The 26,723-nt window shown below is 42.4% G+C and overlaps 1 protein-coding gene across 1 annotated transcript in view; it reads right to left on the reverse strand.

Moving 5' to 3' along the window:
• The window catches only part of LOC131685051 (zinc finger CCCH domain-containing protein 13), a 429,305-nt gene extending 417,408 nt beyond the window's left edge, over positions 1–11,897 (reverse strand). The window contains exon 1 of the mRNA XM_058968440.1: positions 11,352–11,897. The gene's annotated coding sequence lies outside the window, so the exon portion shown is untranslated. The remainder of the gene's footprint in view (positions 1–11,351) is intronic.
• Between the last annotated feature and the right edge of the window lie 14,826 nt (positions 11,898–26,723).

The following is a 26,723-nucleotide window of genomic DNA, read 5'->3' on the forward strand; positions in this document are numbered from 1 at the left end:
CGAGTTAGTGGGTTTTCTCCATGTAAATTGTCGAAAAATCCCATACAAACTTCAGGAACGTTGGTACGGTAGCTAGATTTGTCCGATTTGCTTCAAATTTGGTGCAAGTACTTCTGATGGGACTAGGAATCGACTCAGGGGTGGGCCGATAGGGGTCATTTTTTTCTTGTCACTCTAGTACTTATACTCCTCGATTTATGCTGAACGCATTTACTTGCAAACCAGCATTTTCACTGACTGAAGCAAAGGGTTCTGGAAAGTACCAACGCCATATTTCGCAATTAAGACCCCTGTCGGGGACAAACCATCAATCTCTACTTCCCAGGCGGGTACGTAGACAATCTACTTCTTCGTACACGGTCGAGTGTTGCTCAGCTAGTTTTCGCGATATATCGATGATTTTAAATGGGTTATATTCGATCCGGAAGTAGAACTTCCAGGGGCCTGTTGTATTAGATGAATATAATTTATATCGAAAAGGAGATTTATTCGCATTATTTTGCCATCGGATAAATATTCAAAACGACCTCCATTGAGCCAGAGTAGCTGTCTCTTGTCGGAAATACCTTCCCATTAGTCAGCACTATCATGTGGACTTCAGTACCCGCGCAAAGGTATTATTGAAGGAAACAGAAAATTAATGCAACGAAATTTAAAAGAATAGAGTAATTGGTACTTAGCTGTGGAAGATTTGTAGTATCAGTAATCAACAAACACATTTTCGCTCAGTGTCGGTAACACAGCCCGTTAGCAAAGGGTGTTTCCAAATAGCCACCAGGTATTATCCGGAAATTTTCACTTTTACTAACATACACCACGTCTGAACTTTCGTCACTACGAGTAGAAATCACTCCGAATCTTACTACCCACTCGGGAAAAAAGTGTTTCGCCGGCCCTGCCTAGGATTGGGACAATATATGAAAACCATTCATTGTTGTCGATTTTGATCGTTTTTTTGTTCGGTCTATAATTAGATTTTTTGGATTTTTTACATTAAAAATGGCTAGATCTGTTGCTAAAATCAAAAATATCACTATGTTAGGAAACTATGTAAGGTTTGCAAGCTTATAACTCCGCTATTACTTGATGGATTTTTGCCATTTATACACCAGCTGATTCAGAGACGCTCAAATTAAACACTGGTAATAATTTAACCCCATGCCCATGTTGTTTGAGGACAACAATGTTTTTAAACAGATATAACTTTTGATTGGGGCAAGATTTGCTCACAAAAACGAGTAAGGCTAATAAATATGACCATTGCCTTTCATTTGAATATTAACAGTTACATGGATCAGCTCCAGAACTGAAGATGTTGAAATTAGTCTGATTGGATTTTTCCACACAATTGGACTATTTTGAATGTTCTAGGAAAATTGGAAAGTAAAAATTGGGTAGCTTCTAGCACTGTGAGGGAAGCACCTATCTTTATGGAACAAGGTTTTTCGTGTTACTTGACCCCACCGTTTTCAGGAAAATAGTTTTAAAATTCTGCATTAATTAGGAAAAAATTGGGCATGAAAGAGTTAATATCTGTGCACTAAGAGTAGTCTATTGAATGTCAATAAAATTGAAAAGTTCACGAATGAAGGGAAAATTGCAATTCGTGAGGCAGATCTTTCAGGCAGAACCGTCAATAGGAAGCACCTAAGTGGCTCAATCAAACACGAAAAGTTATAAATAGTGGTACCGCATGCCCGATTAAATCAGTTGTTGCTCTTATCCTAAACGAGCAACATCATGCTTATAGTGTCCGGACGGTACTATAAGCGCTATAGATTTTCGACAATTTAACATTTGCGCGCTCGCACCCAAGTGACTAAATCAAATACGGGTATTTCTTGAGCGTTTTTTCAAAACGTCATATCTGCAATGAGTTACTCTCTGTTTATACTTTCTCTTTCGATTTTTACGGCGTGACTATAACACTTTACACTTATTTTACAGTACAGATCGAAAGACGGTTGTTTTAACTAGCATATTATGCAAAGAGCTGAGGGATAAATGTTAAAGTGACCGAATTATTAACAGAAGAGAAAGTAAACAAAGAGAGTAACTCATTGCAGATATGACGTTTTGAAAAAACGCTCAAGATTTTATAAATAGAGGTGCAGCTAGGGTTCGCAGTACCAACCCATTTTGGCGAGAACCGGTACTGCGGTACCGAAGCCCCCAGTACCGGTAGTACCGGTAAAGTACCGGTACTCAAATATTTTTTTCAAAAGATTCGAGAAACGCTTCATAGTGAAATTGAATGCTTAAACCGATGTCTCATTGCAGCAGCAGGTATTTTTTGAATGCGGCACCTTCTTTTTTCCGAGATCCAGGCCACTTTGAATTCAATAACTGCTAAGCGGTGCGACTTTCGTCGGCTTCAATGTATGGTAAATGTAAGAAACCCTATTATCAACCGTAAATCGAAATGAGAATGTGAATCCAGGTATGTTGGTCGCATTTCTTCTCGGCACTATCGCTTTGTTGAAAATTAGTGCTGACTTTTATGCAAAATAAGGCTCCCAATTTCCTGCTAACTATGGAGTTTTGCTGATTTTTCCCATCACCAAAAATTTCGAATCGCACCATTAGAAGCAGCTCACCAACACTCAAATTATAAGCTACTAAATCGATGTTCGTTCTTTTATAGATAAAGATTTAAGCGCAAATCAAATACAGATATGACTTAGACCCCAGTCTTATTATGCGCCACCAGGTGAATAATTAGAACCAATCAGAATGTGGCTAATAAAAAAAATTAAACCAATTTTTCACGTCTCTTTTGGAATACTTTGAAATTTAGTACAAGCTAGTTGAAATTTTATTTCAACCAAATAAATAGTGAAGAAATTTAAACATATCGTTCAGTTCAACGGGAGTTAGTAATGTTTAACTTCTAAAATTATTATGATGATGGTCCCACCTTATTTCCCCACAAAGGCGTAAGCTGAACGATTTATGTAGAAGATAATTCAATATAAATAAAAGCCACCTTGCAGACCGATACTTGAAAACGGGTCCACCAAAAGGGTCTACATGTATTTCATAAAAAATTTGGTATGGTACCGAAAATATCGGTACTGGCTTACGGTACCAAAAATGGGTCGGCATTCCCGGGATTTTACCGGTACCACTACCCTAGATGCCGCGTGTCCGTTCAGTCATTCGTCGCTCGCTTGCTAAACGAGCAATGTGATGACTATATCGTCCGCACGGTACAATCATTCGTGAACATGCTCATTTTTTTCAAATCGAGCATGGTGAAGAGCGCACAATAAACATTGCACACAGCAAGGAAACGGGTGCAAGTTTTACACGGCGTGACTATGTGCGAGCAGATGTTATGGATTTTCGGCAGTAGTGACATTAAGTCGCTACAGTTAACCCCTTCATATCCATGTTGTTCATAAACAACAACGTTTTTAAACAGCTATATCTTTTGGTTTAGGTAAGATTTGCTCACAAAAACAAGCAAAGCTAATAACTGGGACTAAAACCTTCCATCTGAGCACTAATAGTTGTATGCGTTATCCGTATAACTAAAGTTAGTGCAATAAACATTATTAGATTCCGCTAGAGCAGTTAACGGTGGAAAATGATATTTGGTATACCTTCGTTGTCTTACAATATTATTGAAAACTGATGACACCTATCAATTTCGGCTGTCTTTTCCATGGGCTATTGTAAAAATTCTGGGAGAATAATATTGACCACCGGAATATAAAGCTAGAGCAGTCTCTAATACTGCGAGAGAGAGAAACACATATCTGAATCAAACTAAGTATTTCTTGATCTCAACAGACTTAAGTAAAAATAGCAGATTCAGTTTGTTTCAAAAAGTTACTAAGCTAATCTATAGCGATTCTTGCTAGTCAAGCCAAATGTAATGAAATCTGACTAAGATAAGGCACTGATTGGTTTTTTATTGTTATCACAGGTTTGCAAATATAGAAGTTTAAAAGTGGAATTGAAACAGAAACAATGACATCCCCAGCAGAGTGTTTCGATTTATTATTACGAAAAATTGTGTTTCGAATTTTTAAAATGATGTACGCTGTCGTTCATTCGAAACACGTTTAGAACTGTTTTGAATATATAAAGAGTAAATAATTTCTAGTCAAGTAACGACCTAAGGACACGTTCTTAAGTAGCTCAGTTTTAGATTCATAATAATTTACCACAAAGCTGCAGACGGGACGGGAAATGTCACCCACTAAAACACTGCTTAGGGCCAATTGCAGCGGGCCGTGATTCTGAATGTGATATTCAGAGTACGGTTCAGATAAGTGCGTAGGGACTTCACGATTGCGTATATCATCGCGAAGGGCTCTAGCGTTTGTACGATAACATGTCCAGTCGCGTGTGCTAGCGTGTATGTAACTTCGACTGTATGTTTTTTATAACCGTGTGGCCATTCGCATATTCGCGTGCGTTCTTGAATGGTTGCGCGGAGCGTGACTCTGATGCTTCATTTTCAGTGAGCGGTTCAGATACTAGAGGAGGGCTCCCCCATATTACTAGAGTTCCCGGTCATGTCGCCAATTGCAGCGGGCCGTGATTGTTGTCTAGTGAACATAACCGTAATTTTTTTTATTGGTCCAACTGAAGGCATGAGAGCAGGCAGCTAGGAGCGAGGGTAGAGACTTCCGGACGTTACCGATCCATGATTTCGCGGACGGTGGGTTAATGCTTGAGACCGCGATTGTAAATTTATAGGTGCTAAAACTTTCACTTAATTACCGGGTTGGCAAGATTGTGGACGTAAGTATGTGAGAATGATTGCAATTACATGTTCGCCTTTATGACCATGTTTGTGTTATCGCGAAGGCCACGAACGCGAGTACGTTTTGAGTGAAAGATATGCATATGAAAGAATATGCAATTAATCGTGTTAGTGAGTGTTAGTATGAATCTAATTTAAGATAAAGTGCTAAAAAGAAAAATAACATTCCAAATAAAGAATAAATAATTAATGCAAAGAGATTAAGTAAAAGCGTATAAATTGGCTATCGGCCAATTATTTTTGGTACACATGATTAGTGTAAAAGATAGCTCTAGCACACATATAACATGTGATCAAACTTCTTGCACTCGTATGAATGCCAGCAAATGATATCAACGACAATTGTATTCTGTTAGAATTTTATTTATGAGAATGGTTTACGTGCGTCGGCAATTAATCGTACCTTAATTTATCCAATCCGATCTTCCCGAATGAATCGAATCGAATGCATGAATTGAATAAGCATAAGCATAAGAAATCGCCCGTAGTTGCTACTCCGTTATTGACCAGAACCAAATTAGGTTGCAAAACGTGCATTGGAACAATATGCTTGGGAATAACATGTCGAGCCACATAGTACAACCTATATTGATCCCTGCATGCTGATCAATACCGACGCCGGCCAGAGACCGAGGAATCCTCTGCTTCTCCACATGTATCACGGGAAGGGGAGAGTTGTTAGTAAGTGTGCCAATAGCGTTATCATGTAATAATTGCTCTGGGCAGCCGGCTGCCGAGAATTTGGGAAATTTATCATTTGTTGTAATACGATTAGCAAAATAAGCAACTTGAACTCCGGATAGCAGGCTATAAGGAGCACTGCTTATATTTTTTAATAATATTCAATCACGCGACGAATTTTTTCGTGGTTTCTATCGTGTCGGTGCTGATTTTACCCGGCGATCGTTTGAATAAATGCAGAATCTTATACAGAAGGTATTTGCTTGCGTCTTTATTTTTTATTGTGTCTAGTACTATTCTTGTAGATAGTTAGAATTGCACATATATAATGATTTCATAGTAAGAGGGGCTTTTGTTAATATTAAACTTTATTAAGAAGTGCGAAAACAGGAATGCAAACTGAGTTATTTCCGTTGTTGCGTTGTGTTGTGAAGGTGATTTTAGCGAATGTATACTGACGAATCGAATGCACGAATTGAATACCGGTAAAAATGACTGTTTATTGACCGATAGTTTGGGCTGGTGCAGAGTAAAAACACAAAACAAAAAAGGCTAATTAGCCCTCTCGATCACCTCGATGCACCACTATCGACGCATAATGCAATAACCATCTTAAAGCAGTTAAATATGCTATGCTATACTTTCGCATAGGCCTGCTAAGCCAAGACAAGTTTCGGCTTCACTGTGTCTCATCGGCATAAACAGAACTTCTGCTCGAACGGGACATCACGTTTGATCAGTCGTTCTATTGAAACACAAAGTGTGTTTTAGTTTTAAGGGATTTGCGTCAAGCCGGCGCTAATCTATTCCGACAATGTGTTAGTGTCGGTTTCTGATGAGGCGAAGCCGAAACGCAACTAAGTATGAGTTAAATATGGATTGTTGAACCCCAACCTTGTTAACCATACAAGATCTAATCAATAAAGTCATGATTTTGAACGATCAATTTCATTATGGAGGGATTCACGCTTTTCCGAAAAAAGGAGTATCAATACTTTCCCGGTACTGCCAGCACTGATGGTGTTAGTACCATGTAGAAAACAAAAACTGTCAGGCAATAACCATTGATAATGGGCTTATAAACTGCTTCACAAAGCCACACAAAATCAACGGTAGCTCATTACTTCTTTTCTATGCTTTTGCTTTTTTTCCTTTTTTTGAACCTTTTTTCCCAACCGCTGAATATTCATTCCTGACACAGGTGATAAAGTTGACCGAGATTAGGGGACCCACCTCCCAGAACAATTCAATGGACTATGTTCCCAAATGATCAGTCTGATGGCAAAACTAAGACCGACGAAACGAATGCCATCCAGTACAAAGAACATCCACACAGTGTGACCTGTCCTGCCGTGATCTACTTTCGCACTATAAACAAATCATTAAATATCATAAAGATATCGAGAGATTTGACAGACCACGTGGCCGTTAACGATACAACTAAAGTTCAACCGGATGAAATGATGATGATTTTGAATGACCTTGAGCAGGCATCCTTTTGGCAGGAATATCGTGTCTACGTGCCCGCACGGGTAGTTGAAATTTGCGGTGTGGTTACCGAGGCTGGGCTGCAATGTTACTCATTGTCGCCAACTAAACATTCCATTATACGCCTTATGGATAAATTTAACCTCGAATGCACTCTAATCTACTTTCGTCAATCATTTCGTTTCAGAACTGGGTGTTAGGAAGTCACAATCGCTACTGTAAGCGAGATTGTGATTGTGGCATCATTGGTTCCTATTTTTTTTAAATTAAGCAGAAATCAATGAACTGTGCTACCGTACCACGGCTAACGGCAGCAAACTCTTTGGAAGCCAACATCATGCGGCTGAAGCTATGATTTGATCTACTGGATTCCTGCCCCCACGTCGTAAGAGGTAACGAAATATTTCATTACAATATTAAGCTAAAAAATAGAAATTCTAGAAGATGCAAGAAATGAAGAAGAGACTCCTGTTTATGCCACCTATTACAATATGGGAGCAGGAGCCCAATGAAGCAATGCTTGGTTTCAGCCACAGGATGCCACACGGCTTCCATTCTGGGCTTGTCCGGAGAAATGTGATGATGTTATCAACTCCTGGTGGGCAACAGGCAGGGTTACAACGTATCGTAAAATAAAACAAAACGCTCAAGAAAATCACACGGTGCTACAGTTATTTTGTACTTTTCAAGTGACCTAGTATAGGTTGGTACCGTTAAAATCTTGATTTATGGCAAAAAAAACTATTTTTCGGGACTTTCGGCATTAAAAATAAATTTACGCGGTCATTTTTCAACCGATTTTAAATTGAGTGTTCTGGAAAGAAGAATAAATGTTATGTTCATTTGTCAAAAACACTTTGCGGTTTTGGGTAAACAATATGAAAACAACCATAATTTTGCGATTTTTACAAGAAGCGTCTTTGCTTTAATAAAAATTTAGAGGGAGCATTGAATTTTGCATCCAACGCCCTATTTTTCATCAAAATCGGTTGGAAATTAGCAGAGTTATTACCTTTTCCCCAAATTAGAAACTTGCTCGCGTGAACTCTTAAGGGGTTAGTGAGGAATTGTCTCGCCACTATGAGATGCTGTAATTATATTTTCCGTTACACATACTTTTGAACAGACTTCCCAAATGAACATCGAACACCATGTTCGTTCTAGTTCTGTGCTCATCTTAAACCCACATTTCGTGTGCAAACTCGAACGCGCTAATGCGTACCAAAACACGTACACATGTTCGTCTACACAACCGAACCCCATGTACGTACGCGCTGTTCGTACACACAGGTTCTTGGCACTAGTTTTCTCTTTCTATCACTCATCATCACTAGTGTTGACTCATTCTGTTTTGTGTGTGCCTTTCTTGTGTACGCACACGGTGTACGTACACGGTGTTTAAACCTAAGTTTGCACATCGTTCGCTTGGGTTCGGTGTTCAAGACGAACCTATACACAAAGGCAAAGTAAGTTTGAGGTTGAACGCGTGCACGAAATTTTGTACACAGGTGCAAACTTATCGATGTTCATGAGAAGACTGCTTTGATTACGTGTAATCGAGCAAAAAAATCTATTTTTTGAAAATTTTATGAGACTGTCCCCTTAAAAGTTTATATGAGCAAGTTCATAAATTGGGAAAAATAACTACTCTGTCATTTTTTAACCGATTTTGATCATGTGTAGGTCGTTGTAGGCGGAATTAAAATAGCTAAATTCCTATTAAAACAAAGACGCTTCCTAATAAAAATGTAGAGCAAATTTTTTTATGAAAAAATCGCAATCGCAATGCTGTCATATTGTTGTCCCAAAACCGCATAGTACTTTTAACAAAAGAACATAACATAGCATACCGTTGGAAAGGTCATTTCTTCTTCTTTCCAAAACACTTAGAGAATTTAAAATCAGTTGAAAATGAAGACGTTGAAAATTTTTCGTGCTGAAAATGCTGAAAAATGGTTTATTTGCTATAAATCACGGTTTTAAGGGTATATTAAATTGATCAAACGTGGTTTTATGTTGTATTTGACGAGATCTACTGCCTTTAACCGACCAATTTAAAAATACATTCATTTTTTTTTAAGTTGTAGCATCCTGTTTTCTGAAGCTATCCTGCCTCACGTATCAGCCGCTATAATTCCTTAATCCTCAAACAGACTAGTAAACCATTCAATTCGCCACATTCTTTACCTTCGACGCGCGAAAAACTGAAGTGATGTTTACCCACATAAATGTTTTCAAAACAGTGTTGTAGCATCGCGCGAACAATCACGAAATTTTGTCCTACCAACTGTTTCGACTGAACATGGGTTGGGTATAGCGGGGATCATCGAACGCCACATAAAATTCGAAAATCGAAAGCCACTTCGCCGTGCGCTACTCTGTTGGAAGTCAGCAATCTTTTTCCACTTTACCATCGTAGCATGCCCTGTTGTTCTTTTAAATACACACTTGCTATACCTACCTCAGCTACTACATATTGCACGCAAAGCGAGGTGTCCGCTGATTTCCACCTTCGGCAAGCAGAGCAATTTCGATGGCAATGCAATGAGATACACAACCGGCCTACTGGCAATTACAAATGGTGTCCACTAAATGCTTTAATGGTTCAATAACCGATCATTAAAAATGGTTCAAATGAGGTGCAATTTTTCCGCAGAAAATTACTCCAACCACTTAGGCCTTTCGCATCGAAGGAAGTGCGAACTGCGGCAACTTGTGTGCGGAAGCTTTTACGAATCGCTTGAAACAGTAAGGGTTGATTTGCTTTCGCATCCTGCAATCTAACCGGTTTTTGAGGGTCTAAATTACCAGAAAATGTTTGTACCCAAGACACAGAATCTAACCTGAAGAAGTCAATACCGTATGTTAGTAGGCTTCAGAAATCAGAATAAATTAGATTGAATGGCACGTTCCTCGTGTGTAATCAAGGATATGTACTTTACTGTGTCTTCTCATCAAGGAAAATGAGAAGTCGAATTGGAAGGATAGGAAAAATAACAGCATTCCTTGAAATTCGCGAGTAGGTCGAACAGCATGCGAGCTCTTTACCACTCTGGATTAGAAACTTTGCTCTGTTACTTATAGTTTTAGTCGTCACAACACAGTTTCGTCTATGTAAGGACAACCAACAACGTCATTATCTGAATGCTGATACGAGCATCCGTTTTCGGATTCACAAAGATCATACGAAAATGGCTCAGTGTACCGAATAACGAAATGGTTTTTTGGATAATGGATGAAGTTCTACTAGGCATAGTAACTATGACGAAAGGTTTTATGAACAATTTTCGTTGCAATATTAAATTACAACTTTTAGTTTCTACGATATATAATATAAGTTTGTATTATATGCTTCACATGACAAATATGTTCTTTAAATAAAAAAAAAACCCGGTTTAGCGAAATTTAATTGCATCTTGATGGCAATTAAAATAGTTTATTCAATACTAATATTTAATCTTCAATTCGCAACTAAAAAAACAACAGCATCGTATGAAAAAATAAAGTAATTTAAAAATATGCAGATAAAATATAGTCAAAACGTAGGTTCGAATGAAACCTTTAACAAAAAAAATATCCCCGAAAACACTAACAAAACGATTCGTGATTGCTTCATCATTGTGCTTCTGTCAGAAGGTGCTACAAATCCAGACCATATCCAACTAATCCAACAATCGGCGCCGAAATGCCGCAAATAAAAATTCCGTCTTTGTGTTCTTCGCCGCTAAAACCGGTGGTATACATTTTCCATTTACACCTGAGTCAACGAACAGTTACAATCTCGCAGCTTTACAAAAAACAGTACCACCAATACGTATTCGATACAAAACAATCCATTCAGCAACTAAATTCAATTCCATAGTAAACAACATGCTATCCTGTCTGCACGTCTTCCAGTGTACTTTTCGAATCTGTTCAAGTGCACTATTACTGACAGCATTGAAAGGCCTGATGGATATGCGGCAATAACAAAACACTGTGCCTGTGTCTACAAATACGAGAACCAGTCATTTCAAAATCACTTTGCAGCAAGAAAAAAAAGTTCCCTTCAGTCACGATCGCACGTCAAAACATGAAATTAACACACAACACATCCCAATTTCCCCATTATGTACTGCAAGACGTTCGTTCTCGATCGGGGGGTGGTAGGAGGAAAGAAACTTCAACCTTTTCTTTCCCCCTCCTCACCCGTTATGTTTGTGCTCATTTCTCTTCCTCCACTAGCGCTAGAGACTACTTCGATAGCCAATTTGCATCCATCTACAGTAACATTTCCACAAGAGCATTAAAATTACACGTTCACCATCCAGCATCCAAATCTTCGCCAAACTGAGACACAGACTGGTTTCTGTTTTCATTTCTCGCTCTCGCCGCCTGTTTGCGAAATCTTATCTCTTTCACTTACTTTTGTCGGCCCAAGTCACCGTTCGACGATCTTCGCTGTAATCCGATATAACCTGTTGAACTTTTTTTAGGACATCCAGTTATCAGAACAGGGTGAAATCTCCGACCCTTCTTCCTGCTCACCACCGTGCGTCACTTCGATCCAGCTTGGATCGTGTTAAGATCGCGATCACCACAAACACTGGGCTTCACTATGAGTACCGTTTTGCTCACTGCACGGCCTTTGATATTTTAGCGAACTAACTTCATACAAAAAAAATTACACCCGCCGGCCGCACAAGGCGAACTTCACGTGGCACCGCACGACGAACCCCGCTCGCTCAACAGCGAAAACAACAACACTATCGGGCAACCGATTCACCTAAACCCTCATCCCGTCCAGCTAATCTCACCACCAACGAAATCGACGAAAGAATTTAAAGAAATAATACACACATCCGCATCCGCAGAGGACAACTTTCAAAAGATTCGGAAAACTTTCGCCAGACAGGCACAACCGTTACACATGAACGCTGAAAGTAGACTGACATTCCACTCATCCAGTCTCTGCCAGCTGGACGCACTGCACAACACAAGACGGCTCCCCGTGTGGCACACAGAAACCGCGTGAATGACACCAGCAAGCAAGTTCATGCCGATGCCGTTCACAACACAAACCCAATACCGCCCCGCGGACGGGTGGTTGTTTGGTTGGTTCATTGGGAGCCTGATGCTGAGCCAACCCAATGGAAATGAACACATCACTTTACGTGTACCCTGCCAGCCACGGTCATTCATTTGATCTCTCCTTCGCTCGCAACCGGTTTTCCGAACTGAGCGAAATGGTTGATGTTTTGTAAACATTTGGTTTTTCATTTCGTGTGGCGGAGCGAGCTTCTGATTTTAGCAGTCGTCAGTCGCAACGGGGCTGAAAAAGTTACTCCTGTTGGTCTGGTAAGGGGTACGCTCCACTGCTGGTTGCACGTGGTATCAAAGCTTTTGCTATAGCTCTCACGTAGTTGTTGCTCAATTTTATCGAGTCGAGAGAGCGAATGATTCATCGGGTTGAAAAGTTCCTGTGATCAAGACTAGCTTTCACGTACAGTACAAGCTTTCAGAGTAAATAGGCTTGAAACATTTCAAAACCTAAATGATATATTTCTGCCACGGTGCTTTCAAGTTTTCGAAGTCTGTTAGAATTGAATATCATGGCATGAACAGAATGCTTCGCTATCGACGCAGCTACGAAACCAAATTTTAATTTTGAAGAGGGCTGTTAAATTACTTGGAAGTTTTTCGGAAATTCAAATAAAAATTTAAATGGCTAATGATATCAGGAGATAAATTTGTTGTTGTTTATTAATGACACCCTACACCACCCTACATCCCACAGCAGTCGCACACTGGTGGCGAAGTTTTCTTTAACAGGAAATCGTGTGTCAGCCGGGTATGCCCTATTCGTAGCCGAGTAAGCACGCGCTGTTCGACCGAATTCTCGCGGTCAGTCCACTTCACTGTGTCGAGTTTAACTTCGCGAAGCTTTACTTCAGTGGACGCTGACCACCGCTGGTACCATTGATTTCAGATAGTTTTTGTTTAATTAACGGCGAACGGATATATCCAGTGGAGCAATGCGCCCGGCAAGACCTAATGACAGACGCCCGTTCGACTCTAGTTCGGTGGTCAACCGCCGGTTGACTATTCGCTCGAAAACCTTCACCATATAGCTCGTTAAGGTGATTGGACGGAAGACAGCTGGACTTGATTCACTCGAGTTTGGCTTTGGAATTTGTACGATTATTTCAGTTCGGGTGGGAATACGCCACTGCGCCGTATTCTGTTGAAGAGTTCCAAAATGGCAGTTTTCAGAGACAATGGCAGTCGCTGAAGCATTGGATAACCGATGCAGTCCGGTCCTGAAGAGCCACTTCGTCCTCTGTCGGTATCTGGCGAGAAGATGAAGCGGTTTCGTTCGACCTTTTCCCACTGGAAGAATTACGAATAGCTGAAGGTTGCGAATCTTTCGCTGTAGTGTTTTACCAGTTCTCCAGCCATTTCTTCTGGTTTATCCGTGTAGCCACTAGACCGTTTAATGACAGTTGGGCGATGCTGACGTTTCTCTCTCAACGTGTTCACTGTCTGTCACATCTCCGACGTAGTTAAACTTGGTGATATCTTCGCGACAAAGTCTTCCCATGATCTTTCGTTGGCATCATGGATAGTCTCGCTGCCGCCCGTTATTCTTGAAAGTTTTTCAGTGCATCCGATTTACGTGGGTTCTCTGCTGGTATACGCTTCAGTGCTCTAAGTGCTTTTCTCCGTTTTTTGATAGCTATGTTCACCTCCGGACACCACCACGGAATCGCTTTGGGACTGACGCTACTGGTAGTGCGAGGTATCGCGGTGTATGTTGCTCTAATCTGCCGGTCAACGAAACGGTCGAATATCGTTGGCGGTCAATCGCTCGTAGGTTGTCCAATCTGCTTGGTCGTAAATCCATTTCTGTCTTTTCGTTGGGATATTCGACAGTCCGGGAACCGAAGCGGGAATGGGAAAGTGATCACTGCTGTGGGTGTCCGGAAGAGTTCGCCAAAGAAATTTCGGAGCCACCGGTTCCGAGCAGATCGAGAGGTCAATAGCCGAAGTTATACCGGTAGCTGAATCAATCAGAGTGTGCGATCCGTCGTTGAGGATGATTAATCTTTTCGATAGCGTTTTTCGGATATGAAGAGGCCTAGTGCGGTAGATTTCTTGGAACCCCGGCAAATATGGTGCGCGTTAAAGTCGCCTAGTACAAGCACTGGACGTGGAAGCTTTTCGAGGAAGTCACTCAGCTGATCTTGGCACTGTTGAGTACTGGGGGGGGACGTAGACTGACTCCACCGTGATTTGCTGTTGCAATCCTATCCGAACTGCGATTGCCTGTATACTGTCGTCGACATCAATTCGTTCAAAGGGAACACCATTCCGAATGGCAAGACCTACTCCTGGTTGCCAGTATCGACAACTTCCAGTCTTCAGCAACAAAGTGTAGTTGTTGCCAATGAAATCTGCTGGACAGACTTGGTTGTCCATTTTTGTTTGCTGTAGCGCTATCTGGCTTGGTCCATACTCACAGATCAGCTATTTAAGTTCGCTGATGTTGGTTCGCAGGTCCCGGATGTTCCATTGAAGGGCGAAGGATCTGTTGTCTCGATTGGCGAAACTCGCTGACGAAGACGATATTGATGGCAAAGGTTCTCGCCGGCTTGTTCCGTTGATACCGGGACGTGGTTGTACTGATTTCAACCGGGATATCGGTGCTCTGATGCTTCTGCTGTTATTGCAGTATATCTTCGCCGGCGAAAACCCAGGAGGAGAATGGCGAGGACTGTATATCTGAGAGGTAGGGACAGTCCTCTTCCCCCCGGTCGATCCCTTCATGATGAAGTGGGGAAGCAACTTTCTTATCTTCTTCCCAAAACCGGTTACTCATTCGATGCGTGCTGATCACATCTGTAACGGGATAAACCGCAACAGAATCCGTTCGTAAGCGAGGTGGTATAGGACTGACCTGTGAGACGTCTAGCCCCACAGTGGCAGCCGCTGTCGAAACTACTACACGATTACTTCCAGAACTACCGACAGCGACTGGCACTGGGGAAAGACTTTGTGTAGTTTTCGTTGTTACATCTCGAAGCGAATATCTCGATGGGCTTTCTCCGGGCGATAGCAAGTGGTAATGCGGAAGGAGCGTATCGTCTATGTTGTCAGTCAACCCTGCGAGGGGATTGACAACTTCGGAACTAACCTGAGCAAGGTCCAGTCCCACAGTGTCAACCGCTGTCGTACAAACTACACTATTATGCTCACGAACACCGACTGCGGTCGACACTGGGGATAAACTTTGTGTAGTTATGCTCGTTTTCTCGTAGATGACGATCGGGTTGCTCTGGCTTGTGGGTTTGTTGGTTGAAGTGGTAAAATCGGTGTTTCTATCGGCCACAAAGATGACTTCACTATCAACGGGTTGGGGTACGACGGCCCGGATAGTTCCTTCATCCTGCTGTGCTTGCGGTGGAAGGAGTACACTTTCCTCTCTTCCAAACCGATCTATCTCGTGGTCAGTGTTCGTGCGTGGGTTGTAGTTGGTATCCAAACGTTGATGACGTTGAAAATGAGAATTATCGAAGAGGCTGGCCAGGAGGCGTCTCGGTCATCTCAATTTCATCGTCTGAATAACCCATGGTTCCGTTGGTGGTAGTTGTAGCGGTTCCTTTTGGTAGTGGCCTCAAGTTATCCAGTGAAGTTATCGTGGGTTTGCTGAACGGGGTGTGTTGCTTCTGTGGTCTTCCTCGTTTCGAATCCGCGTTAATCGCTGGTAAATTGTTCCTGGATCTCGTAATTGGCCCGGCTGTCTGCTTCGTTTGGTTCTGTTCTTTGCTGTGCTGGGGTTTTTCGTGATTTGCGGACTGTTGTTTGATGTAAGCCATCATTTACTTTATTTTCTCGTCCTTGCGTTTGTTCTCTGCCAGAAGTTTAACGATCTGCTCATCCTTCTTCTTCAGAGTAAGCTCCAACTCTTTCAACTTATTTAGGATCTCGTTTGATTGCGCTGCAGCCTGAGCGTAACTTCCTTGATTTTGCTGTTCAGCTCGTTTGCGCGCTTTTGGGAATGCCAAATTGTCGCGGATTTTTATTTCTTTTTGTAATTTTGACATTGGAGGCTTGTTGGTTTGGTTATCACCTTTACGATTTAGGCAAAACTGGGCTGCTCGACATAGTTCTTCGCTTTGATGTTCTCCAGAGCAGTTAAAACAACATTGCGGGCCAGGACAACGAACACGCGCATGGCCGTATTTAAAGCAACCATAACAGAGCATTGGGTTTGCTAGTACGTGCGAGTAGGGACGCGAAGCAAACCGATCTTCATGTATTCCGGGTATGTGGTCTTGCAGAAGGTTCAGATTAGCGCTGGCGTATTCACTCTTTTCTTGGCTTCCTGTACACGAATCATACCCTGGCTTATAATTTCTTGTAAAACCTCCTTCTCGTCAAGGTGAATCAGATCGTAGCAGGAAATTACGCATCGACTTACGTTCAGATTCGGATGGGATTCAAGCACAACATCAGTACCGCCAATGAGCTTGGTCATTTTCGTCAGTTTGGCAGCTTGGACTTGGTTCCGAACTCGAAGGGTATACCGTGTCCCTTGAACTTCGGTATTCGCACCTTCAATTGGGCCTCCTGTGACAACCTCAACCGATTTGCCAATAATGAACGGGTTTCTTGGAAAAGGTACACCGTCTTTGCCGGTTAACTGCAGGAACGTCAAATCGCCGAATTTGTTCGTCGGGTCCATGTACTCCGGTCATCTTCTCTTACTCGACCCTCCCAGGTCACCACTACTAGCGGCCGCCATTTTGAATCACACCACCAGACGTTGGAAACTACTGTGTGGTACGGTCACCCGATACCAACCCCAAATAGTTTCTTTTTTTTTTTAAACTTTTCGTCAGTTTTCCAAACTCGAAAAAAACTTGCTTCTAGCCCACCGTCACCGTCACACACGCAACCGGCACAGCCAGTGAATGAAACTGGCCGCGCAACGCGCACTGGAAGCCATAGCGGTGGCTGTTTGTTTTGAATATATGGTCGCGTGGGTAAACTAAAATTTACTTATTTCAGCCATTACTTCACTGATTTTCGTGAAACTTTCACTGTTCACCACTGCAATATCACCTCACTCACTGATTCGCAATGATATGGATCGCGGCGATCGCGAAAAACACGCCAAAAACACCGTGTAAAAAGTAAGAACGCGCGCTGTTTAGACCGTACGGAACGGTGTTTCCAACTCAGATGAGAAGATAAATGGGTCACTGAGACAAAAGCTAAAGATCTCACGAAAACGGGACCTAAACGACTCACTGAAATACCTTGCGGTAATTTACCGCTGGGTAATATCCGAGTAGAATTCGTGGCTAAATGGCTCAAGACCGCAGTGCATCTGTATAGCGTAATAGATGCAGAGAATGACGAAAAGCAAGAGAAATGTCGGGAATTAACTGGATGAAAGATCGAGCCATTTATGGATCTAGCGAGGGTCCGAGTTAACTTCAAAAATTTCGTGAGGCTTCGTGACGTCAAATCAACGGTGTTTTCATGTGCAGCTGTTACGCACCTACAAGGTGGACAGAGGTGGAGTTCAGTCTAATTTTGAAACAGTTAACTCGAGTAGTTGATCGGCCGAAAGCCGGTAGTTATTGGTGGCAACTTCAATGTCTGGGCTGTGAAGTGGGCAGTAGATTCACCAACACAAGAGAATGTATCCTGCAGGAAGCTCTAGTGAAGTTATACGTACGATCGTGCAATGAAGGTTCCGTTAGCCTATTTCGGGATGGGAGTCTACATCGACGTCACATTCTGAAGTCCTTCATTGACGGCGAACATGGACCAAGTAACCCTACTGCGGCACAGAGAAGCACGACCGGCGAGCGAATGTGGAAGACCTCTTCGCTGAGGCGCTTCGGTCGGAGCGAGACTGAGAACGTTGATGCGGCTGATCTAACAAAGATAGTAGGATGTCAAATGGACGAAATATGGAAGGTACAGAAGCTAGTGATGCTGCTTATGCCAGGGAAGTCAACAGGTGATCCTGCCTCGAAAACTAATTGACGGCCGGTTGAGCACGGCGGTCCAAGAAGCAACACGAGACGTCTGCTAGATAGTGTTTCGTCATCGATACTGTGATATGAGGTTCCTGCCTGGAGGCGGCGCAAAAAACCAAGCCGAACTGTAAAAAACTGAACAGGATGGTCTGACTGATTGCCGTCCGTATCGCGAGCGTCTGCAGAACAATATCGTTGGAGGCAGTATGCGTTATCGCCGGGACGATCGCCAACTGCATCATCCTGGCGGAGGACATCGAGTGCTACAATCAGAGAAACACCAGAAACGTGAGGAAGATAGTGAGAATCGATTTGATGACTCTGGAATGGAACAATACCGAAAAAGAAAGATAGACTTACCGCATAGCATGTAGAGATGAACTTTCACCTGACACAGTTCATGTCAGGAAATATCTAAATCAGTTCGGGCACGCCACGTCACCCGGAGTGAGACATCGATGAGGCACCGTGGTCACGTGGTCTTCGAATGTCCGATGTTCGAAGCGATACGCAGGGAGATGTTTGAAACGGGCCGGACATCAACCAGGATAACATCGTCGCCAAAAAGATCAACAGAGTGATGACGCAAATCATTACTGCCTTACAGCGGAAATGGCGTGATAAACAACGAGCAACGGTTTCAGGAGAGAAACTTCCGCCGGGAAACTCTGCCAGAGTAGGCTAGATTTACCACTGGGAATTAATCAAGTAGACCGCGACAGAGCACCGGGTATGGGTTGCCGGGACTCCAGGGAACCGGACGCTACGCTCTATTCGCAATTGTCGGACTAACCACGATACCCTGCAGGTAGACCCGAGAGAACTATAGCGAAAACAGAAGAATAGTTGTCGGGAGAACTCTACATCGGCGTAAGCAAGATTCACAGTCGGAGACTAGTCTGAGTAGATCGCCACGACCACGAGAAACCACCAACTGCGGGTCGTAGGGGCACCATCGAACCGAACGCCTTGCTCCATCGGAATCAACGAACGGACCTCGCAACCTAACTTGGCACGATTTCAGCAGAACTTCTCTCACACGGGGGTATTTTCCGTCCGAGATGTTCGCGAGCAAGTCAAGAGCTCAGAGAGGAAGTAGCTCAAGAAGGGAGCCAAAGGGCCTAAAGGAGTTGCGACGCTAAATGGCGCCGAATAGAGAGCCAAAGGACTTGAGAAGCTGCGGTGCTGAGTGGCACAAGGTCGACTATCCTGGGCGCACGGCTTTTCGCATCTTGTGTTAATTTTCTTTCTTTGAGGTGAGCAATGGTCAGGTTTAACCTCTGCCGCTTGCTGATTATTCCGTCTGCCTATTGCCTCGCTTGTGTTTATGTCCATGTCGTCGCCGCTAGAGCTTGGATTTTCGCTGTTACATGTTTGGTGCTTTTTGTGATTTCGAATGACTGGTATAGCCTTCTTTTTTCCTGGTTATTTCTTCCCTGGGTATGATAACTATTGGGTTGGCGATAACATGGAATATTGCTTGTGCGTCGTTTATTTTTTGGTCGGCTCTTTGTGGTGTGTCAGCAAATGGCCAAGGCTGCTGTTGGTCATAGTATATGAATTTTCTTTAGTTGTTTTGACGCATGACTTACCATGGTGTGTCGTCTGGTTACAGAACTGGCACAGGGACGTCTGCCCAGGTTATCTGCATAGGGCTCTTTGCGTGTAGCTAACATCTTGAGATGATCTGCCCCTGAAAGTCATGTAAGACGGTATAGGTTGGTTCAGCCGCATTCGCACAACAAGAACACCATTGAAAATGCCGAGGGATAACCTTCTACAAGTGCTGTTTGTGACGAAATTAAATAAATCTTCCAATATAATCCGTACTAGTACGAGGTAACAGATCGTGCAGGCGAATTTTCTTAAGAGCAAGGTGTCGTGAATTTTTCTAGTTCGCTGCGAGCTCTCCATTTTTATCACGTCCTATCGCGGTAAATGTGGTCGAGTGAATGCTGAACAACGCTCGATTTTATTCGCTCGTCTAGCTGTACACATTATTCACTCTCACATGCACACATTCTCTCGTATATCGTTCCCCTCCGAACTTCGGGTCCTTTCAATAGGTCTCGCTCATCATAATATCGCTCTCGCTCCAGCTCGTTTTTGATTAAGTCGTGTGCGTTATACTAGCACGATTTCAATAGACACGAATACTCAGTGTCTACTCATACTAATATTCCACCAGATCCGGTTTATGCATGCTTCACACAAACTAACGTAATTCCCAAATACTAGTCCACGATTGATTTATCGATGCTCACGTTTATTTTGCCGTGTTTGGAGACCAGATGATTAATCTAGACGCTATTGGGCGCGAGATTGGGCGTATAATTCACGGCAAAGCATTTTGTGGGCCAATTTCGCGTTGAATGTAGAGCAAACAATAATTGACAACGTGTCAAATAAGATCAAAGTAAACATACGAAACCCAATTCTAGTCGACAGCGCAATAAACGTTGGCGTTGTGAAATGTGCATGAATCAAACCAGAACGATTTTAGTTTTATTATTATTTTATATATAATTTTACAATGATTGCCTGTCGTGCACGTTTGTTCATTTTGCATCACAGGTAGATATTAGATAGTGTTTTTACAGCACTCTTTTATTGACTCTGACAAGTCCGTTCTTGTTTAGTCGGGTCTCTTGCTTTGGGCAATGAATATACGGAATATACAGATGCAATTTCTTTTACACGTCTAGAAAGGTGGGAACACTTGTTCTTTTGAGTGTGTTGGTGTCTTGTTTGCGAAATGAATAATGACGATCGGGTCCGTTGAATCTCATACATATTAACAAAACCAACCCATCGAAACGAAAGCGCATAATTAAAATAACTACGGCCTACGTATGCTTGATTTCTCTTTCACATCCTCCTATTCGAGATAAAAGTTAAACGTACACACTTAGACAAATGTGAACACCTTTCATATCAAGTACCCCGCAAGATTAAGCGTTGGAAGCAAACGCTTCACTGTTTGGATTTGACCCGATCTTGTTTATTGGTATAATTGAATGGACGTACTACTACAAGTATAGTCTATTTCATGTCAGAGTTTTGTTGTTTTTTTTTTTCTTTTAACGTCAGCGTAATTAAATTATCTCCCTGGTAAGTATCATTTCAAATAAAATTTATTAACCTTTTTATCGTTCTAGGATTATCTCCTACATTCTTCTCCTTCTCCACTCCTAACGAAATACCGTGTATATAAACTCATCATTGAATCTATTCGGTTTTTTTAAGTTACTACGTTTACGTAAACCTCTTGCTTCCAAGTCGCTACCGGAGAACGATTCTGTAACGAAATCTTTTGTATTTCCGGTGCTTTCAGTTAGAACAGGCGCACTTTTTTCAATTGTTGAATGCAGTTTGCATGTTTGTTCTTCCGAATTATGAGCCTGGTACGAATCCGATTCAAAACCGCTGCGGATCAATGGAGCTTTTCTGACATCATGAACGTTTCGGGAAAATTGAATCCCTCCTTCGCCAACCAAAACAACCTTTGCTCCTTCTCTCGCAACGACAGTGTAGCGATCAGATGAAAATGTTGGATCCAACTTAGACTTTTTATGCTGAGACATAAGAACAATGTCGCCAATATCGATATTTGATTTTTTAGCCCCACGTGCTGAATCTGCATAATGTTTGCTTACGAGTTTTGCTTCACAATCGCGTTCTCGTATATCTATACGATCCAACTTGTTGGATGTTGTGTCGCTCCAAAGACAAGGAAATGTCCCGCGGTATTTCCAGCCAACTAAGAGCTCGAATGGCGTTATACCTAATCGGGAATGATAGATGATTGTGTTATGGTTGTGCACATAACGCTGAAGGGCTTCTCTCCAGTTCTCGCCATCAATTTTTGCGGCAGCTACAGCCTTCGTTATGCCCTGGTTCTGTCTTTCGACAGCTCCGTTTGTTTGTGGGCAAAGCGGAATTGATTTTCGGACTTTGACACCTTTGCTCTCCCAAAACGACACAAATGTAGAACTCTGGAACGGAGGCCCGTTATCGCTCTGGATGATAACAGGACAACCCCATGTCTGGAATACCTGGCATAACGCTTTGTTGGTACTGTTTGCATCGGTGTGGTTCATTTCCACTAAAGTCAGGTATCGGGAATATGTGTCTACGACTACTAATAGTGTACCAGCTCCAGTTATGGGGATAGAGAGGAAGTCAATTTGTACTATCTCCCAAGGACCTTCAGGTAGCACTCTGCTAGACAGAGGAAGTGGGGGATTTTTCCGAGCTAAAACAGCGCACGTCTGGCAGTTCTTGACGAAGTGGACTACATCCGTCGACATATTCGGCCACCAAAAAAACTCACGCATTATCCGTTTCATTGATGCCTCTCCTATATGCCCACCGTGAGCGGATGTCATGGCCCTTACCCGAAGAGCTCTTGGAAGAACAGTTTTGTCTCCTTTGAATACTAGGTGTCCCAACAAATGAAGATTCTTTTTTTGTGCTTCAAACTTTCGCAATGTCTCTGGCCACTGATTCGAATCAATTGCCTCTCGAACTCCTAGGAGCTCGTCGTCAGTCTCTGATGCACCTTCAATTTCGTTCCAGGTGATCTCCATGCACCCCGAATCCAATACGTAGAGGAAGTTATTGGAATCCTCTTCTTCAAACGGGAGTGCGTTTTGCGTTTCGCAAACCAGCCGAGACAGTGCATCTGCTACGTTTTGTTCCCCCGGTACTCTCTTGATTGTGAAATCATAAGGCTGCAGTCTTAAGGCCCATGATTCAGCCCGTGACACGGCTCTTTTGCCCAGACGATGGTTGGTGCTAAAAATGAATTCATTAGCTTCTGAGTCGGTACGGATCACAAATGAGCGACCTAGGAGATAATATGAAAACCGCTCCACCGCCCAGACAACTGCCAAAGCTTCTCTCTGAGTTTGTGGGTAGCGCTGTTCGGTGATTGTTAATGCTTTAGACGCACAAGCAATTATTCGTGGGACAGCCTTCATATTGTATTGTACTACCACAGCACCTAATCCAGTTGGGGATGCATCTACGAATAACTCAACTATATCTGTCGTACTGTAGTAACCCAATTTACTTATTGCCTTCAATGCATCGTTTCGTAAGAAGTTGAATTCATTTTCTTCGTGGCTAGTCCAGTAGAATTTTTCCGAATTTACCAACGCTCGGAGATGTTTTGTTTTATCCGCCCGATTCATAATAAATTTGTCGGTAAAGGTTACTAGGCCCAAAAAACTTTTCACCTCTGAGCAGCTGCTTGGTCTTCTGAAATTCTTTATCGCGCTTATCTTGTCGTTTTCCACCATCCAACCGTCCGCCGTTAAAACAAAACCAACGAATTTGACCGATTGACTACCGTAAATGCATTTAGATTCGTTGAGTTTGACATTGTGATCACGAAGACGAGATAGAACTACCGCAAGGTTTGCGTCGTGTTCTTCTTTGGATTTTCCGTGGACTAGAATGTCGTCCAAATAGTTCGACACTCCTTTACAACCACCCAAGATATTCCTTTCCAATGTTTCCTGGAATATATCCGGAGCGTTGCATAGTCCAAACGGAAGCCTTACACACCTGAACACTCCAAACTCTGTATAGAAGTTTGTCAAATGTCTCGATTCAACGTCCAGCTCAATGTGATAGAACGCGTTGGTCAAATCTATTGTCGAAAACCAGCAGGCACCGTCTAAATCAGCAAGAATCTTTTCTAAGGATGGCATAATGAAAGGGGTCCTATATATGTACTGGTTTGGTCCTCTCAAATCAATCACCAATCTGAAATCGTCTTTACCCTTTGGAATAACGAGCATTGACGAGCAGAATGAAACATCCATTTCCTCGGATACTGGCTCTATAATTTCTGCCGATATTAACTGGTTGAGGCGTTTTTGAACCAAGGGTTTTATGGCAAGAGGGATGTTTGTGAAAATGTTTCTACATGGAGCAATATCCTTGTTGTAGCTTATCTTCACCGGGGGGACATTAAATTTGGGAAAGGGTACATTTTCGTTGACTGTGGCGATTTCGGCAGTTTGTAACCCCGAATCTCCTGTGACATAGCTCTTCGATACCGGTACTTTCAATCCCAGCATCAATACGCTGTATCTGGTAGCTGTCGGTCTGCTTAGTAATGATCTTGACTCGTTTACTACGTAAAACTTTTCCAGTAACACAGGCCTATCTACAGCAATGAACAGATATGCTTCAAATGTTGCTATTACCGGGATTTCTCCGGTCGAGGCATAGGCCTTGAGAGATCTGTCTGCTTGGTCTTGAATATTGAAAACGGCTTCACTATAATATGAATCGCTCATCAGTACACGGAATAACTCATCGGTAAAGGTGTTGACCTGAGCACCCGAATCAATCATAAATTCGCACGCCAATCCAGCGACTGTTGCCGCAATAATTTCTTCATTTAATTTCTCCGTCGATAACATCATATTGATTTCAACCTGTGACAAATAAGAATATCGGCTCATTTAAGGAAAAACCTATTGGCGAATACAGATCCCATGGCTTTGTTATTTTTTTGAGTAGGTACTAACTTATGTTATATTAAACTCCAACTAGGAACCAAGTATGCATATACAAGTAGGTGCTTTTCGTATAATTAAGGTAATTTTCCAAAATTCGTTCAATATCATTTCATTTATTTGCAAAGTAATTGAGTCTCAAATTCAATATGTAACAAAGCAATCATAGAAATCATGTTATCAACTAGGTATAAAATTAATTTTCTGAAATGTCACTTACTTTCTCAGTGGGCTTTGTATTCACTTCCAGTTTTTCAACAGCAGCGATATTTTTGGTTTTCTTTTCCGGGGTATCTACCTGACGATCCTGAACCGGTGCTGGTTGAGGTGCAAAGCGACAAACTCTTTGAAAATGGCCTACCTGGCCACAGTTTCGGCAGGGTCTGTCGATAGCCGGACAATCCGAGGAAGAGTGGTAAAAGTTACCACATCTAAAACATTTTTCTCCGCGCGGTCGGTTGTAGCTCATCCCGCGGCGCCCCGTTGCACCACGGTAAGTGTTTCGCCATCCCGAAAATTCGGTATACCGTGTGCCTTTAGATGGCTGAAGACCAGATGAAGTTTGTTGGGCTATTTGGCTATGCTGATATGGGTGGAAACGATGACGAACAGCCTGATTCCGTGGATAATCTGCTCTCACCGGAGCAATAACCGCTTGCTCTGAACGAATGTTCTTCTGTCTATAGTATTCCTCATTGATCTGAATAGTTTCAATCTCTCGTATCTTATCGACCAAATCCGTAACTGTACCGCTTCTGTTCAGCATTCTCAACGCTGCTGTGCGCACTTCACGGCTGCGTGCTTGTCCGGCTATGGTACCGACGATTTCCTCGAACATTTTATTATCGCCAAATTCGCACATTCTAGCCGTTGCAGCTACTCTATTGACAAATTGCAGATCAGATTCATCTATTTTCTGTGTCATTAAGGCAAGTTTTCGTCTCTGCAACATAATGTCAGATCCCGATCCGAAGTATGACTTCAAGCGATGTAGCGCGTTGGAAAACGGGTTGACATCTGCATCAGGTGCTCCTTCACTGGACCTTGTGTTCTTATAAATTCCAAGTAAACGGGCCCCAGCTTTGATTTTAAAAAGAATAAACTGTGTGGGCTCGTCCTTAACACCCGCCAATGCCATCGAATCGATCAGAAGATCTTTCCACATTTCAAAAGAGTGCCGACTTATCTCGTCGTCGTCTGCTAGTGGCAAGCATTCCGGTACATTCAATGAAGACACCGATAGCTGATTCACGGATGACATGAATCGAGTTTCTTCAATATTGCTTGTTGGTTCGGTGCGTCGTGTACTAGAAGGGAGGGGTGATACCTCAAAATTGATGCTGTCGTTCAGTGCACTATTAGTGACATTCAAAGCATCTACACTAGCCTTTAAAGCTTCTTTTTCGGAACGTTCTTTTTCTAGCGCTTCCTCTAGGAAAGCAGCACGAGTAACTGCATCGTGTAGTTCTTTTGTCAAAGTCATTACTGTCTTGGACTTTTGAGCCTTTGCCGATTTGGCCTTCTTTTTCTTTGGCGATTTGCCGCTGTGAACGAGAAATTAAATACAACCATTGTATTTTGTTTTGATTATAATAGTTCTCATTTTGCAAATAGCTATAAAGATTGATAATATGTATTTTATTTCCACTGTTAAACCGCCTTTTCGTCGGCAAGCATTTTTTTTTTTTTTTTTTTTGAATGCTTAACCGCCCTTCCGTCGGCAAGCATATTTTTCAAAGCTAAACCCCCCTTCCGTCGGCAAGCATTTATTTTTTTTTTTTTTGAAAGCCAACCGCCCTTCCGTCGGCAAGCATTTGATTTTTTTTTTTGAAAGCTGCACCGCCCTTCCGTCGGCAAGCATATTTACCAAAGCTAAACCGCCCTTCCGTCGGCAAGCATTTATTTATTTTTCGGAAGCTAAACCGCCCTTCCGTCGGCAAGCATGTTTTTTTTTTTTTTTTGAATGCTATACCGCCCTTCCGTCGGCAAGCATATTTACCAAAGCTAAACCGCCCTTCCGTCGGCAAGCATTTATTTATTTTTTCGGAAGCTAAACCGCCCTTCCGTCGGCAAGCATGTTATTTTCATTTTTTCTTTTTTTAAAGCTATACCGCCCTTCCGTCGGCAAGCATATTTATTATAGCTAAACCGCCCTTCCGTCGGCTAGCGATTTTTTTTATTTTTTTTTTTTTTTTTCAATTCTCGACCGAA

Source organism: Topomyia yanbarensis, chromosome 2, assembly GCF_030247195.1.
Source record: "Topomyia yanbarensis strain Yona2022 chromosome 2, ASM3024719v1, whole genome shotgun sequence".
In the NCBI taxonomy this organism is placed as follows: Eukaryota; Metazoa; Arthropoda; class Insecta; order Diptera; family Culicidae; genus Topomyia; species Topomyia yanbarensis.